This window comes from Acinonyx jubatus, chromosome F2 (genome assembly GCF_027475565.1).
Source record: "Acinonyx jubatus isolate Ajub_Pintada_27869175 chromosome F2, VMU_Ajub_asm_v1.0, whole genome shotgun sequence".
Taxonomy (NCBI): Eukaryota; Metazoa; Chordata; class Mammalia; order Carnivora; family Felidae; genus Acinonyx; species Acinonyx jubatus.
Window position 1 is genome coordinate 28454945 of NC_069394.1, and position 19356 is coordinate 28474300.

The window sequence follows — 19356 nt, forward strand, 5'->3', positions numbered from 1 at the left end:
ATTCCCAGCATCTAAAAAAGTGTCAGATTTACAGTGGGTACTCAATAAATATTTACTGCCTGACTATGCCTATTCCTATGATACCACTTTCTTATTTTAGAATTTTCAACAGTATTTTTAAGGATGTGCTGTGACTGTGGACAATTTATTGGAGAGGGGGGATTTGTTTCTTCATTTATAAACGGGGAAAATTAATCTATGATTTTCCGATTTATGCTGAAACTTCATGACTCTGCGATCAAAGCTTATTTGACGTAAAATATTTCTTGTCCACTCAATTCACTATGTGATTTCCATTAGCTTTTTTCTTATTGACATATACAATAATGTATATGTAATTACAGTTCTCAAAGCACTTTCGTTTCCATTATTTCCTTTGACACCTCAAACTCTTGGAAACTTACATTTATTATTTCTGTTTTATAGATGAATAACTACAAGTTCAGAGGGGGTATATGAGTTGCTCAAATGCACCATGCATCTTATTTCACTAAATCAATTTGTTGATAAATAAAAGTTGTTATCTTGGCTAATACTTTAAATATTTTTATAGTTATGCTATAGACCTAGGAATTATAAAAAATAATCTTTCTGTGAAATACTTTTTAAGAAATATTAATCATCATAATTGTGGTTTATGAGAGTGGAACATAGTTTTCAAGTCTTCCAAGGCCTTTGATTAGACTCCAGCCAGCCCTTTCTATAGGAAAAAAAGAACATTACTAGCATGATTTAGTTGAGTGGACAGAAGATGACCAAATCTACTCCCTGTCCATCCTGCATCTACTATTTTTCCCATTTGACTTATTCCTTTGAGTAAAGGCTTTGCCTCCAGAAAGCCCCTGCAGTAAATAGGAATACAGAATAATAAAAAATACTTGGGTTCAAATCCCCACTCCACCATTTACCACCTTTGTGACTGTAAACAAGTCATGGGCCTCTGTTCCTCCATCAGTAAAGTGTACTAAGATTAACTTAAGAAAAGTGTAAAATTAAATTAAATGATGTAAATTGGTGCCAGATATACAGTACAAAGTCAGAGAATGAGAACTCCTTCTCATCCTGGTAGCTTGGAGGAGTAACATGTGAATCTAATCACACTTTAACAAACAAGCCTTAAGGAAATGGAAAGAGGAAAAAGAAAACCAAGATAGGTTTAGAATTTGGTATTGGTTAAATGTTGCAGAATGACTAAATTAATTATAGACAGGTACTACTAGCTCAACATATTTTGATAAAAGTAGTGAAAAACTTCAAATATTCTTAGCACAAGAAAATTACACTTTAGTCCCAGAAAAGAAAAGCTGGCATTTCTTTTTAAATATTTTAACTGAATTTATTTTCCTGTACATAAATGGATTGGAGTTTGTTATTGGACCATGTGGTTTCTGGACACCAGTTGAATCCTCCCACCTGTAAGCTGGTTATTTAATATCCTCAGGTCTGAAGAAATAAAAAGACAATTTTCTCTAGTCTAATTCAAATCCAGACTCTCAGAAGAAACAACTAGATAAGGGAGAGGATTTTTTTCATTTTAGTAGTCATGAGGAATGTCCTGGCTTGCAAACATATGGGTTTTAAGAAGGACTTGGGTGCCAGACAGAAGAAACAGAGAACTCAGGAACCAAGAAGCGTGATTGATGCAACATCTCAAAGGCATGATTAGATAATCTTTTAAAGTCCTCTTTAAGCTCCAAGATTCTATAAACCTCCCTGTTTAAACCTTCCGTCTCAAATGAATTCTACATAGTTTCTATAATTACACTGGATTCTTGCAAAATGTCTGGGAAAGATTGAGTTCAGTAGTTTGTGCTTTGATAACCGTCTACATATTTCTTGTGTTCTTAATTTCAGAAGGTCATCTTATAGAAGATGCATTATGGAAGATGTATATTGACAATGAGTAAGAAACTAAGCTCCTATGGACAAGCATCACATTTTGTTCCACTGGAGGCAGTACTGGGGGACCCATTCCGATGAAAACCATTCCCAATAGGATTTTCCTCTCTTCTCTTGCCACCTTCTAGCCCATGACACTTCCCGCTCAGAAACTTCACATCAGTACCATATCCACCCTTCTCTCATCCCTACTTTACCACTCTTTGTCTCTACCTTCCTATCATCCCATTTTTCCCTCACATCCATGTGCGCACACACACATTCCCTGTGCTCAGAAGGCTTCAGAATAAAAATGTAGTAATATTTCCTTCCAAATGGGTGGGAATCCCTGTTCTAAAGGAAGCTGTAAACCTGCAAGGGCATGAGACTGGTTATCTTTAACCCAATAGTCCTATATTTCCAGGCACTTTCCAGGTACTTTCCTTTTTATCTTTACAATAATCTTATAAAGAACTAAAAGGGATTCAATGGAAATTATACAGGAATGTCTGATGCAGAGGGCCTGGAAGCCTGGATTATGAGAAGGAAGAGAAAAAAACAAGTTCCTGGGACGCTGTCCCAAAAGACCATATGCCAAGCAGGTGAAGGAGACGCTGGTGCAGACAGCAGTTTTGACAAGAAGCCACAGGGGCAGATTTATCTCTGTTGAAGGTCAAAGGAGGCGTAAACCACTAGGACCTTGAATGGAGGTGAAAAGGGTACATACTATGATCTAGTAAAGTCAAGATTTGGCAAAAGATTTCTTTTGTGATGGGGTTCCATTGTGTCATGAACCTTCTTTTTTCATGAAGGAGGGGCTTTCCAAGACTTAGGAAATATAAGAGACAAGAAATCTTATGAGCCTCATGAGCCTTATGATCAGACAGTAGTAGAAGCGATACCGAAGGAAAACAAGCTGGGACAACAGAATAAGATGTTTCATGCATTTAGCATTTGCCAAGTAATGTGAGACTGATGGTTTCAACTGTATTGAGTTCTCTCACACATAAATAGAAGTCTGTTACACTTCAAGCTGACTATGTGTGCTAAACTCTAGTGAATATGGTTGAGAAGGGGAGCCAGGGTAAGGAGAAAACAGTCAGGGTAAGGATTCTTCTGTACAGAAAGCTCTGTTTAGGGGTAAAAATGAAGACTGATCTAAGAGTGAACAAATAACACAACGAGAAACTCACCAGGAAGAGCCCTTAGCCAGACTGTGGTGGCTGCCCTTTGACCCTCAACTAAGGTAAGACAAAATGATGCAATCAGTCTCATCATGAGGCTCTTTAGTAAAGCTGAAAGTCCTAGATGGGGCTACCTGGGGCTCTGGCAATTCTGAGGAAAGAATCTTAACCTAAAGTCAATATAAATTATAGCTATATTGCACTTGCTATAAAGAAGTCTGGAGTGCTTTATTTTATTTTAACCCAATCGCTATTACCTCCGTAGAGTTAGAAAGTGAATAGCCACGTTTATCCCCAGAATCAGGAAATTCAACAGAGACACCTTGTTTAGCAGAGGCGTCCAAGGTCACTGATGAAGTTGGAAAGAGCTTGTGGCTTCAGGTCCAGTTTTGGGCAGTGTTCTCCTTAGCTGTCCCCAGACAACAGGCTGTGGTCGCGAGAGGAATCTTCCCAGGGAGCGACAGTCTGTCCTAAAGGGCAACTCGGGTCCCCGCTGCGGTTTTCAGTGCTTTGCATCTCCACGCGCGGACAGGGTATTCGTTTTCAGCGGTGAGTGAAGACCGCGAGGCGGACGCCGGCCCCAGACCCGCAGCCGCTCCGGGATCCCCGGCGGGCCCGAGAAGGGGGTTGTGCAAGCAGACGCTCCGGCCCCCCACCGTTTCCCTCAACGGGCGGCGACCCGGAGCCTCTGCAGTGCGCCGCCCCGCCCCGAGCGGCCCCGGGAAAAAGCCTGTGGCGCAACCCGCTGCTGTCCGGAGACCCGGACGGAGCCCGCGGGTCGCGAGCCCCGGAAGCAGGCCCCCGGTGCCCCCCGCGTGCGGCCCTCACGGCGCCCACGTCGCGGCGCCCCACCTCCCGGAGCCCGCCCTTTCGGTCCCCGCCTTTCTCCCCGCAGCGTCCGCAGCTCCTGCTGCGGCCGAGCAGGCTGACGAGGCCCAGAGGCCGCGGGCGCCCAGAGCGCGGGCGGCCGAGGCACCACGTGTCCCGCCCGGGCTGGCGCGGGCGGAGCAGGCCGGGCCGGGCTCCCGGAGCCTGAGCGCGCACCGGCGGCGCCGCCGGGTCCTGTGCGCGCCCGACCCCGGCCCAGCCGGGCCCCGGCCTCCCGGGCGCGCGTGGATGCCTCCTCCTGGACGGCGCGATGGGGCCCTTCTGGGAGAGAAAGGGTAAGATTGGGCGTCTGTGCGGACTCGGTTGCCAGTGCCCGCTGGCACGAGAGGGCCTCTTGGGTCAAATGAGAGCGGAGGACACCCCGGATCCGCATGGGATGAGGTGGGGCGTCAGGGTGCTCGGGAGAGGTCGTGGAAAACGGGGACTCGCAGCACGCGGATAGAGACCACAGTGGCCCAGTTTGGTCATTGAGGTGGTTGGGACAACAGGCAAGGTTGGCCAGGCCATAGGTTTTGGATGCCCCTTTACTCATTGTCCTTGAGAGTGGAGCTTGGAAATGGTGCCTTTTGATAAGGAAGGTTCCTTCAGTAACGAATTGGTGCTACCCCAAAAGAAAGCCTTGGTAGATCTCTCCAAAGACATGGATGGCCCATAGTCCCCAGACGACACTTTCAAGTTTCTGCTTCCTTGGGGATTTTTCATACAGACTATTTGAGGTGAAGAGTGAGGACCGAATATTCATCAATATGTTGTTGAAGGGCACAGCTGATGAGCTCAAATCAGCAGGCTTGAATTTAAGATGAGTAAATTGTAGAGAGGAAGACATCAGTAAGCTTAAAATGGTGCATGAGAAGAGATTCTTAAAGCTTTATATGGAATGAGTCAGTTGGGAAAAACTGCTCTTCTGTTGTTTTTATGTTCTCTAGTGTGGAGCAAGGAGTGACCTCAAGGAAAGCAGAAAATTCCACTGCTAGGTTCCTTACAGGTCCTTGAACCCCTGGCCCTAGACCCTGGTTGCAGAAGCAAAGAGCAGCTCTGTCTGAATCTCCCATCTCAGAAAAGGGCCAAATTTGAACCCCAAAGTCCAGAATCTTCTACTTAAGTTTTCTGCTGCAGCATTGCCAGCTCAGATACTTGGCCAGGCACATTTTAGGCATCTTTGCTGCTTCTTCCCCAAAGGGTGACCTTGGGAGCAAAGGGAGTCTGGTAATCCCAGTGGCAAGTTTTCTCCACCTGTACATTTGGAGGAACAGTAGCCCCTTGTCCCTTGAGAGATGAGTACAAGTCACATCATGTTTTTATTTGCTTCAGATTTTAGAGCAGCAATATATTATCATAATGCAACTTTTGGTTACTGAAGTTGTTTGACAATGACACTATTTTAATGCAGAATACATTGAAATACATTTAATTCTTTTTGAGCTTTACATCTTTAAATCACATTTTCTTAACTTGGTTTGCATTTAATAATCTTTAAAGTGATATCTATCATAATTAAGAGCAATAATCACGAGTTCTTAAATGCTGATGCCCTCGTCCACCCCAAAGAAAAAGAGTCCGAACCTTCATTTTTATAAATGAGCTATTGAGGCTATAGAGAGTAAGTGAATTGTCCAAGAGCATGACTTAGCCAGTGGCAAACTTAGAACTAGCTACTTCCCAATACCCAGTCCTGTGGTTTTCTCATATTTTAGTAAAAATATGTAAGAGATAAGCATAAATGAGTAATTTTATAGATGAGTGCCTGGCAGGTCTTAGAGATGCAGTATAGAGGTCTGTGATTATAAAGAGGTATCATGAAGGAGATCTTTGTGATGATGGAATAGCTGTGTATCTTGATTGTGATGATGGTTATATGAATCCACATATGTGATAAAATATAGAGCTATACACACACATTGCACTAATGTCAGTCTCCTAGATTTGATATTATGCCATAGTTATGCAAGATACAGTCAGTGAGGGGAAACTGGGTGAAGAATATATGGATTTTTGCTGTCTTTGCAACTTCTTATGAATCTATAATTATTTCAGAACAGGTTCATTTTTATTTTTATTTTTAAAATTTATTTTGAGAGTCATTGGGGGGACCTGGGTGAAGAATATATGGATTTTTGCTGTCTTTGCAACTTCTTATGAATCTATAATTATTTCAGAATAAATAGGTTTATTTTTATTTTTTTTTAATTTATTTTGAGAGAGAGAGAGCATGTGCATTTGGGAACCAGGGGAGGAGCAGAGAGAGAGGGTGAGAGAGAATCCCAAGCAGGATCCACACTGCCAACGCAGATCCCGACTTGGAGACCCAATCCCACGAAACTCGAGATCATGACCTGAGCCAAAATCAAGAGTTAGAAGCCCAACTGAGTGAGCCATCCAGGTGCCCCTAAAAAGGTCTTTTCAAAGTAATTTTGTAAGTGTTTCAAAATCCAACATTGGCTATTTTGCTAAATCTGAATTGTATACAAAATACCTTGCTTTTTACTGTATATGCCATTTTTAAGTATGTGATACAAACTAATCCTGAATATTTGCTGATTTGATATTTAAAAAGACCATGTACACTCCTGAGGTATTACTGCTTATGCTAGGATATCAGTATATCCTTGGAGATACTAAATAGCATCTTAGCAAGAGATAGTAAATATAAGTAATTTATTTAAAATTTTAGAAAATAGGGAGAAAGTGTTGTCTTTAAATAGTTATTGTGCTAAAATAACAGCCAGGTGTTTTTCTTTCTTATTTATTCCTACATGAAAATACTGAGGTCTTAGGTCTACAATTGGTCTTTCCTCCTCTTGGCAGGATGTTTTCTGTGCTTCAAGTGATTGAATGGAGAGATATCACCAAGCAGACGTGATGGGAGGACATAGGCTTCCTTTAGAAAGAATCTGATGCTCATAATGACTTTTCTCTTTGTGGAAATTCAGGAGTGTAAACTAATTAAAATATCTGAAAAGGTTTTTTGCGGATTTTTAGAGCTACCCTCATCGATTTCAGGGTGAAGTTTCTTTTACAGGGTTGGCTACCAATGGCAGAAGCCCTAGAACACATTCTGAAAGGAGATGGAAAACTAAAGCTTCAGTGGTCCTGTAGACTGAGGTTCTCGCAGGTCCTGGCAGAGGAAAGGAAGGTTCACGTATACACACTTCTGACCAAAGAAATACCATTCTCCAGTGGGGGAGGCACTATTTCCAGAACTTCAGTTACTCTAGTACATGTCATAATTTCTACCATTTCTAAATACAAATTGTACTATTGTTTGCTTAATATCACCAAAATTGATATTGATACATTTTTTTTTACTTAGCCTTCATCTAGGCAATAATATCCATGAAATACCAAGTTTTATGTGTGTGTTATATTTCTCCAAATACATAAAAATAAATATATAAATTTGAAAGAGACATATCCATGAGCCATTTAAAATCATCCTGGCTCCCACCAGTGGTATATTCAGTGCACCAGGGATGCGGTACAATGGCAAAGCTCCATGAGGTGCCAAGGCGGTGGTGAGGGAAGCACACCTAGCTCCACAGAGTAGCCCGTGATCAGTGGTAGAATGGAGAGAGACTAGGTTGCTTCACATCCTAGTAGCCATTTAAAAATGGCCTTTTATTCCTTCTAGAAAAAAACAGTTTTTGTTAAGCTTTATTTTTTATTTTTTACACTTATTTATTTTTGAGAGACAGAATGAGAGAGTGCGAGCCAGGGAGGGGCAGAGAGAGGAGACACAGAATCCGAAGCAGTCTCCAGGCTCTGAGCAAGTGGTCACCACAGAGCCCAATGGAAGACTTGAACCCATGAGCTGAAGTTGGATGCTCAACCAACTGAGCCACCCAAGCACCCCTTCTTAAGCTTTTTAAATTATAAACGATTCCTAAAAGTACTTTCATTTTTTATTGGAGTGAAGCATCTCAGCAAATATATTTAGCTCTGTAGAAACTAGAATCAATATTTGGTTTTTATTTCTATAATTTATGGTAATGACTATACAAGCTGTGTCTCAGGCTTAATCACCAAGTCATATGTCTGTGGGCTTTTTCAGTCTCGCAGAGTATATTAACTCAGTTTACTTAAACTATAAGGCATTTGATTTGGTATAGAAATCCCTTTAAAAAATGTCCATGGATGAGAAGACCTTCGCATTCTTCAAGTGAAGTTGAAAAACTATATGAGAAAAGATCAGTAGATGAATATGGAAGAAATATAACAGCATTCCTAAAATTGCTTTCAACTCCTTGTGCTTCTGCTGGTTCCAAAATGAGCTTTTATGACCATCAAACTTAAGTGAGAATATTCACTCACCAGAAAGGAAAAGACCGGTGCCTGGCTGGCTCAGTCAGTAGAGCTGCAAGCCTTGATCTCGGGGTTGTGGGTTTGAGCCTCACATTGAGTATAGAGATTACTTAAATATAAAATCTTTCTTTTTAAAAGGAAAAGACAAACATTTACCATAACAACATGTGGTTTACAAAGGCATTCATCAGGGCTGTGATTCTTTCTTATTTAAATAACCTATTTGCAAGCATTAAAAGGATCTGTTGCTTTGTTTTTAACTTTGTTTCTCAAGAAATATTGGCATGCCTCTTGGACCATAGAAAAATATCTTCCTAAAGCTTACCTAACACAAAATCCATATTTGAGAGAAAAGAATGTTCATTCTTTGAGCATGACTAAATTGGTGTAAGGAGAGATTAACTCAGTCACATCCTAAATCCCCCATTTTTTCCTGACCCTTTATTTCAAAAAATCTGAATTATTAACAAAATCAGATTGGATTATTTTTAATATGTGGTAATTTAAAAGCATCTTTTCTTGGGGTGCTTGGCTGGCTCAGTTGATGGAGCACGTGACTCTTAATTTCGGTGTTATAGTCAAGGCCCATGTTGGATGTCAAAATTGCTTAGATATAAAATATCTTAGATATAGATACTTAGATATAAAACATTTTTTAAAATGTTTTCTTTACCCTATCACCAATACAAATAGAAAGACAAGAAGTTGGAGTAGGACAAATTCATTCATAGGTCTATCACTAGACCACCTCATTTTGGGATTACACTTGGCCACAGCATGAAGAGACTAAAAAATAAAGACAAGATGTTTTTCCTTAAGGAGGATGATATTGTTGTTGGAACAGTCACTGCTAGATGACAGATGATTTCAACCTCTTCTCTAATTTATTTAAGTTTATGAAAGGCTAATCAAAGATAATGTAGGGCATTTGGGCTGAGTCAGCAAAGTATTCACCATGTACGTGCATGTGGAGTGACAATTGTATAGTGAATATTGTAGGAAGAAAATTTAAATGAATGAATAAACACATTAGGTAACAACACCTGTTTGTCACATTGTGCTGCACATTGTGTCACATGTGCTGTTCACCCAAATAATTTCATGTCCCATGCTGAATACATACGAAAATTCCAGTATAAAATTAACCCACAAAGGGAAACATTCCTAGAGTGCCTATATAATTTAATGTCCAAACTGGGGCAAATATAGAATGCAGACTCCATAGAACTGAGATTTTTGTTCCTGTTGTATCCCAGCACCTATAACAACGCTTGGCGATATTAGGTTTTTAGTAAATACTTTCAAATGAATGAGTGAATAAAAGACTAAGTACATATACACATGAACGTATTTACATTTATGAGAAATTATTAGCATTAAATTCAAAATTCAGCCCCAGATTATTCTTCCATATGATTTTGTGAATTGCCAAATTGTAGTTAAGGTGAATACTTCTAGTTTAAGGGCAGTCTATTTCATCATTGGGAAGATCTAACTATCCTAATAGTGATTAAATTTGAACACACCTAATTGCAGTATCTCTATTGTCACTCAACCAGAAATTCTCAATAATGATATCATGTGAAACTTTGCCAGATGCCTCACTGGGTTCCATATGTTTTGCCACGTGTCCCAAGTTGGCAGCCTGTGAGCCAGATTCAGTCTGCAGATGTATTTTGTTTTAAAAATCAGGGGAGTATTCACTAATAAAAGGTTGCAGTTAGAATTTTTTTAATCAAGAGGATTTATAAAGAAATCCCGGATTTATGATTTCCCTGGAAAATAAATAATACGGTTAGAGCTGAGTATAACCCAGCAGAGCATAATCTCTTTTCTTCGCAGTGCCCATTGCCATTGCATTTGATAGTGTGCTGGCATACTGGGCCACTTAGCTCACTTGTGTTAATTACCTGGATTAAGTAAGCTTCTAAGTTTTTGACTTTTGTCCTAAGTATTTTTTTCAGATTTACTAGTCTTAACCCCATCTTTAAAAAAAAAGAAAAATGAACTTAGCTTACCCAAGTTATTCTTTGGAGCCCAAGCTAATTTCTAACTATTACGTTTTGCTTTCCTAAGAACTCACAAACCATCTTTTTATTCATTTGTGCCAGAATATTGCCTAATATTTTATTTTAGTCTCACCAATGTTTTACAGACTCTTTAATTTTTGAAACTCAAAACTATAGGTTTCCTTTCTAGATTTGTTCCCTCTTGGCATCTCTCCTCATCTCCAAGATTCTTGAAAAACATTAATAGTGTTATAATCCTATTTGTAAACAGTAAGATTATAAAACCTAGAACATAATTTGTCTGTCAAATGAACTAAATACCTTCAGAGACACTAGTAGCATCACTTGACTTGAGATTTAGTCTCCTTTGCCAAGTTTTATTCTATCCTTTTTAGTTTGGAAATCATTTTTGCTTGATAGAAAAGCAAAAGAATAACTACAAAGTTCTATTTTGTATTTTATTTTAGTCACCCATCAATAATAGATAAACTGCAACAAGTAATGATTTTTTACTTTTCTTTCTCCAAACATGATTAAAATGAATATTGTTTTCATTTTTTTTTAATGTTTGTTTTTGAGAAAGAGACAGACAGAGACAGAGTGTGAGTGGGGGAAGGGTAGAGAGAGAGAGAGACACAGAATCTGAAGCAGGCTCCAGGCTCTGAGCTGTCAGACAGAGCCTGACACAAGGCTCAAACTCACTGATGGTGAGATCATGATCTGAGCCAAAATCAGAAGCTTAATATTTTTGGAGGTTATAGTTCAAAATTTGATTCTCATCTTCCTGATATTATGACCCATAGTTTTGCTGTATCAAGTGTGCCTGGGACCAGAACTTTGGCTTTTTCAATTTTTTACATTAATAGTAATAGTACTTATTATCATAATATTTAACTCAGATTTTAAATGGATTAAATAAATACCACTATTTTGTGTGATACATGGTGATAATGTGAAGAAGAGCTTATAAAATAATGTGTATCTAAATAATACATATAAAAATATCCTGAATGACCCTCTAAGTTGAATTTGTAATATGAATACAGAAAGGAAAGGAAATGGCAAGTTATCTATTTGTCTGAAACTATGAAATAAAATATGAACTTAATCTCAGAAGTGCACATATTTTCTTATTCCCTGAAGAAAACTGAAAACCTTTGGTGACCCAGTCAAAGACAGTTACCTAAGTTTAAAACCATAAAAATCAATTTAAGTTCAACTTACTAACAGTGAGCATTTCTTTCCCAAGGGCATAGCTGCCATATTTTGTAGTGCAAATGAAGAATGGGGTAGAAGGTAATATTAACCTGTCCTCTGCCTTCTTCTCTGGTTTAACCTGTGCCCAGGGAAACTCAGTTCATAATTTCTTCAATTTCACACCATTAATACGCATTAAGTTAACTCTAAAAGGTATAGTATAATAGTCTGACTGAGTAGGAACCATTAAACCTAATGACACTTAAATGGATTTATCACAATGATGCATGTCTTTAGGAGTGCCATTATGTTTTTCCATAAGATAGAAGGGGTTTAAAAGTATAAACTTTGTATTATCGAGCTGAACATTCTTTTGTATTCATTTGATCCTTAAAACATATTAAAATGGAAGATGGCTACTATGAAGTTATTTCTTACATTTTAACCTAAGGGGAACATTTCCTGTAGATCCCAAGAGTAAGGCTGAGTGCTTCAGTTCCTTTGTCCATGGTGCTGAAATCGGCTTTTCCCTCAGTAGCCCTACGACAGGGCTCAGATGGAGGGGGGAAAGGATTGATGTTTCCCCCAGTTAATGACATATAAGAATACAAATACTGACTTAGAAATGAATGTATTTTTCAACTTTATACTTAGCATATCAATAAAATGTGCACACATTACAAGTTTGTGTATTTCAATAATGTGCATCATGGAGGCTGAATTGGCAAATATTTCTTTTTAACCTATTTGAAGTAGAGCTTGGGAATTTTCATATTTTACTCCCACACTTCATTATTCATTAGGATATACCAACATCAATAATATTTAACGGTTGTCAATTTCTGTTTTTCCAAAAACTCTTCATTTTGGATTTTCTTAGGACCATGATAATGCCTTATCTCTTTGATTTGCTTTATATTCCTCCAGTACAGTGAAAAACAGTGTTAAAAATGATTTGAAATTAAACTTCTTACTTTAAACATATCATGTTAACACATGAATAAATTACATTGTTAGGGTTTTTTTCTTCTTCATGGCCTTAACTTTTTCATAGCATTTTTTATCCCATTATGCTATGCCTTGATCTATATTTCACTGCCCTAAGGAATTTTTTTTCTTTTTACACTACCTGCTTTTATCTGCCAATGAAAATTTTGCACAGCAAGGAGAAGAAAGAGGTAAAAAAAATTCAAAGACACATCTTTCACTTCCTTAGTGGACATTTACAAGAAGTGGGAAATTTCTTTTCTCAATGTCCCCAGTTTATCTTTTAAAGGAGATGAGATCATGTTAATGTGACCACAGATTTCCCCCTGTTCATATTTACTAGTACACAAGGAAAGTTCCATATCTAGGTCTTAGTTTTTCCCCATCAGGACATTTAAGCTGGAAGCTTTGTCAGGCTGCATCAGTGTTCCCTGAGCAAGCATGAATATAAAGTGTGACTTTAACATTAGCATTCTACTTAGAACAAAGTGGAAGTGCCCAGAAACACCACCTACCAGTACAGATTGCTCTGGTTTCCCTTTAGAGGGTAACCACAGCCATTTTGACTCTTGGGTTCATTTAAACAAGTCTCCAACCATTGGCTCCTGAACTGAAGCCTGATATAACTATATTTGCCTGAGCAGTGATTTTTTTTTATTACTTCCCCTTCCCAATAGGTAAGTTTGCTTTTGGTGATGAGGGAGGAATATTTGTTTTGGTGAGGGGTTATATTTTTGTCAGAGATCTGTCAAGGTTAAATTGTGGCTAACTAAACCATATTTTATGAGATGTCACTGATTTTTCCAGAAAGACCTAGTTTTGGAGGCAATTTAAGTTTCCAAGTGAGCATTTAAACAGTGAAGAATTTATACTGCTTGATTTATGATTACTGCAAAAAAAATTTACAAATCGTGTTACAAAAAAAATTTTTTAATATTTATTTATTTTTGAGAGAGGGACAGAGTGTGAGTGGGGGAGGGGCAGACACACACACACACACACACACACACACAATCTGAAGCAGGCTCCAGGCTCTGAGCAGTCAGCACAGAGCCCAATGTGGGGCTGGAACCCACAAACCATGAGATCATGACCTGAGCAGAAATCTGACACTTAACCGACTGAGCCACCCAGGCACCACATATGTTACGAAATTTTAATTTGTCATTTTGTTAGAATGCAGCTCTCCTTTTATCCAGCCATGTAAAACTACTTGTGTTCTTCACCATGAGTATCTCTGATCTGGTTGACAAGGAGAAAACTGACTACGGTGGCATGTGGCCATTCCTACATTTGCCAGCTAGATAGTAGTTGAGTGAGTAATTTAGTCTCAGTGAGTTTCTATCCAGAGTTTATTCCAGACTCCACAATTTTATACTGCAGACTTTGCTTTAGAATGTAACTGAAAAGTAATGCTCTTGATCTAGAAGCATTTTGACTAAATTATTTTGAATGTGTTATGTTAGTTGTTTTGAGGTTGTATAGATTGAGTGCTTCTGTAGCCTATGACCATTTATACATGTTCCCCTGGCTGAGAATGTTCACAATCAGGACTAAAATGTTCTGTTTGCTGTTAAGTAAAAGTGCTGTATTTTTTTATTGCTAAATTATCTAGTATGTAGATTTTCAAAAGTAGCTGCCATGAATTTAACAATTTACAACTTGATGGAGAGTCTTGCAGGTGAATCTGTATTTAAATATAGCTGCTTTCCTGGGGGCTCCGATCCCTCTTGACATTAAGTGAAAGCCGGTTAAACTCCTACCTCAGCAAGGGGGAAAAGGGTTGTTGTCTGGTGCCTTATGGTGCATTCCATTAAGGTGTAGACTGTTGTAGCAAAAGTTCTGAAAGCTATGCCAGAGAGATGGTAATTATTGTTACTATCCGAGGTATCTCATTGCTAGCTAATAACAGAAAGCTATTCCTAATTCCCCACACCCCCTGTTGCCCCTAAGCTCATTTTATTTGAGGTCACATGAGTGAAAGAGCAAAGCAGTTGTAAAAGAACAGTACCTTTGTTGTGGATGGAAACTAAAAGCAATGTTTTCTAAACTTAGCTGCACATTACAATCACCTGATGGGTCCCAGGCATCAGTTTTTTTTAGTTTCCCAGGGAATTCTAAGATTTACTCAGTGGTTGAGAACCATTGCCTGAGAAGGAATTATTTCCCTGCATGAAATAAAGTCTTTTGTCACTGCTCTCCTCTCCACCCCAGACAACAATATCGAATACTAGAGTGATTTATATACTTTTGAGAGAAGTAGGGAGATATCAAAGTTAATCCAACATTCTTGAGCTTCAGGTAATGATGCATGAAATTCATAGGGTGCAAGTATATTTAGTTTTAACTTGTAAAACAAGATGTTTTATCTAAATGCTGATGTATTTGGAGGCAGGTATGGAAAAGTAAAATGTAAAAGGGTGTTTAATTTTACTCTCCCACGTCTCAGTATATCTAAAGATAAAAAGTAGAGTGTGAGTTATTCAGCAATGCTTATCACACTTCTCCTGTCCCTGTGATGCATCTCATTCCGGAAGTTTGGGCAACACCCAACCAGTCTCCTCATCTAGACTAGATGAGGAACAAATGACTAGAACAAATGACTAGATTACTACTTTACTTAGAGGGTTATTGAAAGAGTTAATGGGATAATGCATGTTTAAATGTCTAGCATGATTTATGCTTGATCTAAGTTAGTTTTCCCCTTCCTTCTTTAGCTGATTAATTTTAATATTAAAACATCCTAAATTTATTTTTTCCAAACATTTATTCCAAATCTGAAATAAAATTTGTCTTAAATTTATTTGACTTAACCATAAAGAATGGTTTTCTTCAGGCAATAGGTATGAAAAAGCTATCATGTCTCATCTATTGTGTTTATTCCTCTTCTGTTTTTTAAAGTGGATTAATTCAGAGGTCTGTGTGGAATATGATGCATTTTTGTTTGTAATTCACTTCAAAATAATTTAAGGAATTCAGAGTAACTAAGAAATCATGCAGAAAATACAAGGTATATTAATTTGCCTAAACATTAAAAATAAGAGAAATGACTAAAAAGCATCCTTATTTCAATGCAGAAAGCATTTAAAATTATTTGAGTTCTCTCAAATTTTTTGATTGAAAAGTTCTCAGGGATAAATTTGTATATATTATTTTAAAGTGTCTTAAATTCTCTTAGTTTTATGAACATTGTCATTTATTGACACAAGTTATTTAAAAAACTTCCAACCCAAATCTTAACTCATATATATGTATATCACTTGCCTCTTTCCAAATACATATTTATTGCTCTTTTTTTTCTTTGTCTTCCCTAACAGAGATTGAGAGAGAGAGAGAGAGAGAGAGAGAGATTTTTCCACAATGTACACTCTAGGATTTTAGCCAATTTAAATGTTGATAACAACTAACTACTGCCAAAGCAATCCACTAAATGCCAAACTGACACATTCTTAATTATACAAAAAAATCCCATTCCCTGTTGGATGCCATGTCCACAGCCCAATTTATTAAGAAAATATTTAAATCATTTTTAATCAGACAACCTCTGGAAATCAAGCTATAAATCTTAATACTGAAGTTACTTATGCTTTTTCTATTTCATTTGAATTCTTGCTAATTTATATTTTGTGTGTAAAGAACCTGATGCTGTACTGTGAACTTAGAGTTAAGACACCTGCCATTGATACTGAGACCCCAGATTCTAAGTTGCTCAACTACGGTTTATTAAATGCACAGCAACCTTAAAATTACTTGTGTTTGTTACATTCTTTCTAATAATGATAACCAACTACATGATAATTTATTAATGTCAGTAAGTGTTTTTCTGAGAAAATAACTAAGAATCTGTATCAGGTATATGCAGAAACAAGGTGCAGAAAAAGGTTGCTTCTAAAATTCATTTTTATTTCTTAGTTTTATTTTTAATATTTCATTTATGACTGAAATTATATAGATTGTTCAGGTAAAAATATAAGCTGATATTAAGTACAAAGATTTTCCTTCCTATTCTTGAATTATGTAGTATATTTTAGCACTCAGTTTATTGACTCATTTTGACTTCATAAATGGGTTTTTCAAAAAGAACTAATAAGTTCTTTTTAATTCAAGTGGAGGAGGAATATGCTATCCTCATTTTTATAATGAAATATTTATAAAGTACCCACAGCATATTCAATGCATATTAATTAGCTCATAGGCCTAAATCAGCTGTACATTCTTTCAAGAAGCATGAGTCCAGTTTATATAAGTAAATAAATAAGTGACGAGTCCTTCGAAATAAGATACTTTTATTTTCATATTTCAAGAAATAATATTTCTGAAACATAGAATAAAACTAGTTTGAAACTTTTCAAATACTGCAATTACTCAAAGTATTTTGGGGTAAAGTGCTATTGGCCTAATTCATGTGGCCAAAAATTAAATTCCATTGACACTGGACCCACTGTAGCATTACTATCAGTATATCCCTAGGAAGGCCGTCTGCTGTCTTCTTGTCTTCCCTCCAGCCCTCACTGAAAGAGACCCTTGAGGTTTAGACTGAGTATATTTCTCAGAGGGCACATCTGAGAGAATTCTCCATGTGTATATATATATTCTTTCTATCTCTAATGGTATGAATAATGAATAAGAAGCTTATGAAATATGCACTCACATAGCCTTCCTCTCTTTAAAAAAAAATACTATGCTATACCCATAATGAGGAGAAAACCTAAGAAATCTGAAATAAATTTTGTCTTGAACTTATATGACTTAACCATAAAGAATGGTTTTCTGCATAAAAATTTGAATCCACTCTATCAAAAAGAATTATTATGGGGGAAAACCAACATTACACATTTGAAGTCAGGAATATCATACCTAATTACTGTGCTATGAATTGCAAAGAGCAAGTAGCTTCATCTAGAAGATTTATAATTTGAGAGATGTTGTCTTGACCAGTCCTTTAAAAAGAACCTGTAGGTTCTTTTATCTCTTAGAACTCAAAGAGAAGCAAGTCTATACTGAGATTCCCTTTGATAATCTGCACAAGCTAAGCCAATTTCTGTCTCTCTCCCTCTCTCTCTGTCTCTCCTCCCCTCCACCCATCTCTGTCTGTCTTTCCTTTCCATAGAGAAAAATAGAAAGAAAAAAAAATATGTTATACCCAGAATGATATTATATATAAGAAAAGGAAGGATGGAAGAAGGGAGGAAGAAGAAAAGGAAGGAAGGGATCAGGGTTGTTTGGTAAAAACTGATATCCTGGCAGAGATAAGACAAATATTCTCTAATTTAAAATATTATTTAAAGATATATTTAAACACTGATGACAGAAATGAACCACCATTTATATCCTCATTCTGTAGTGCACATAAAACCAAAAAATAATTACACAATAGGCTTGTTTAAAACAGTATTACAGGAAGAACACCATTGTAAGGGTCAAGAAGCATTTGGAAATCAAATGGACAGGGAGGAGGACTTGCAAAATGAAAAATCTATAAGATAATATATGTAACATTGTAGTTTTCTGGAATTTTCTTTTTGTAAATATGAGAAGTCTGAATTTTAAAATTTCCTTAAAATAAAATTTTATATTTTCATGTTCAGTTTAGATGTTTTTCTTGGTATATTGATGTGTGTGTGCGTGTGTGTGTGTATGTATGTGTGTGTGTGTGTGTGTATATATATATGTATATATATATGTTATAGACAATAACAGAATCTAATTTCTACATCATGGAAATTAATGTATTTATTAGAGTTCTGCTCGCAATTCTATTGTCACTAATCTTTCCTTCATTTGGACTAAACCCACCAGTCCTCTGCATTTCTACTGAAAATAAGAGTACCTGTGATGAACATTCCATCAGTTATTAAGGACTTGGACAGTGTAAGTGTGCATGAATTTCCCACGTGTTACATATGTAGCTAGGATCCAGGCTCAGTCATAGAACTTACATAAAGACAGTTGTAGTCAAGGCATAAGCACTGATTTAAGCTAACAAAGAAATGTCCTTCGTGTGCAAACTAAAAATCAATGGCTCTGCTCTGTTTTGTTAAGAAATGATAACCTCTGCTGCCTTGCATTTTCTTGGACAGGTTGGGATGAGGAAAGAGGTGTGGGATGAGGAAAGAATAAACCCAAAGGAGCTTTTCGTTGGTAGAATCTCTAACTTGCATTCCAGAAATTAAAACATACAGTGTTTGAATAAAACCTCACATGGTACTAAATCAGAAATGACAATGTTTTCCACTTGAAATTCAACACATTGATATGTTTTATGTAATAATACTCCATAAATGTAATTGACTTCATCAGATTTTATAGGTATTTACACCGGGGTCACTAATTATCTTCAATCTCAGAGATCGGTTGCTTCATAAAGTAATTAAATAAGTCAGGGAAATAAACCTGCATTTCTACGCCTGGTGAAAACTTAGCTCTGTTTTCAATTCTGCCCTTTCATAGGCACTCAGATATTTGACATGTGGACGAATCTCAGGCCATTTGTACCTAAAATCTGATGTAATGGAGTTAAATACACGTATTTATTATTTCTCACAAAATACACACAATAAAAATTAAGAGGAATTTGAAGTTATAAATTATCAAACTTGAGCTATCAGCACAGTCTTTTTCACTGTGGCTGTTTTGAAGGACTTTCTTATTTGAAGATAAAACATTTATCATTCAGTGTTGCCCTGGCTCAGTCATCTCGAGAACCTCTAAAATATATTCATCTTTGCCAGCAGTGGTCTGAAAGGACAGTTTACTATTTTGTAGTTTTAAATGATACCATAATGAATATGTTTTTTAGCTTCGTTTTTCCTGTCGAAAATTATGGTGTGATACCCCGTCAAAATCACCTCTTACCTCCTATTCTCCCAGCACATACACACCTACAAAGGGGGCGCGATCACGCCGTACTTTAG

The 19356-nt window shown here is 37.3% G+C and overlaps 1 protein-coding gene and 1 long non-coding RNA gene across 3 annotated transcripts in view; one reads left to right on the plus strand and one right to left on the minus strand.

The window, feature by feature from the left end:
- Window positions 1-4014, minus strand: part of LOC113600604 (uncharacterized) — a 50904-nt gene extending 46890 nt beyond the window's left edge. The window contains exon 1 of one of the 2 annotated variants that reach the window (XR_003421676.2): window positions 3385-4014. This is a non-coding gene — a long non-coding RNA (uncharacterized LOC113600604). Of the gene's footprint in view, window positions 1-3319 lie in introns of both variants that reach the window. The other variant, XR_003421675.2, reaches the window with a different exon arrangement.
- A 70-nt stretch (window positions 4015-4084) lies between these two features.
- SYBU (syntabulin) overlaps window positions 4085-19356 on the plus strand; it is a 111400-nt gene continuing 96128 nt past the window's right edge. Inside the window, exon 1 of the mRNA XM_027064018.2 lies at window positions 4085-4225. The gene's annotated coding sequence lies outside the window, so the exon portion shown is untranslated. The remainder of the gene's footprint in view (window positions 4226-19356) is intronic.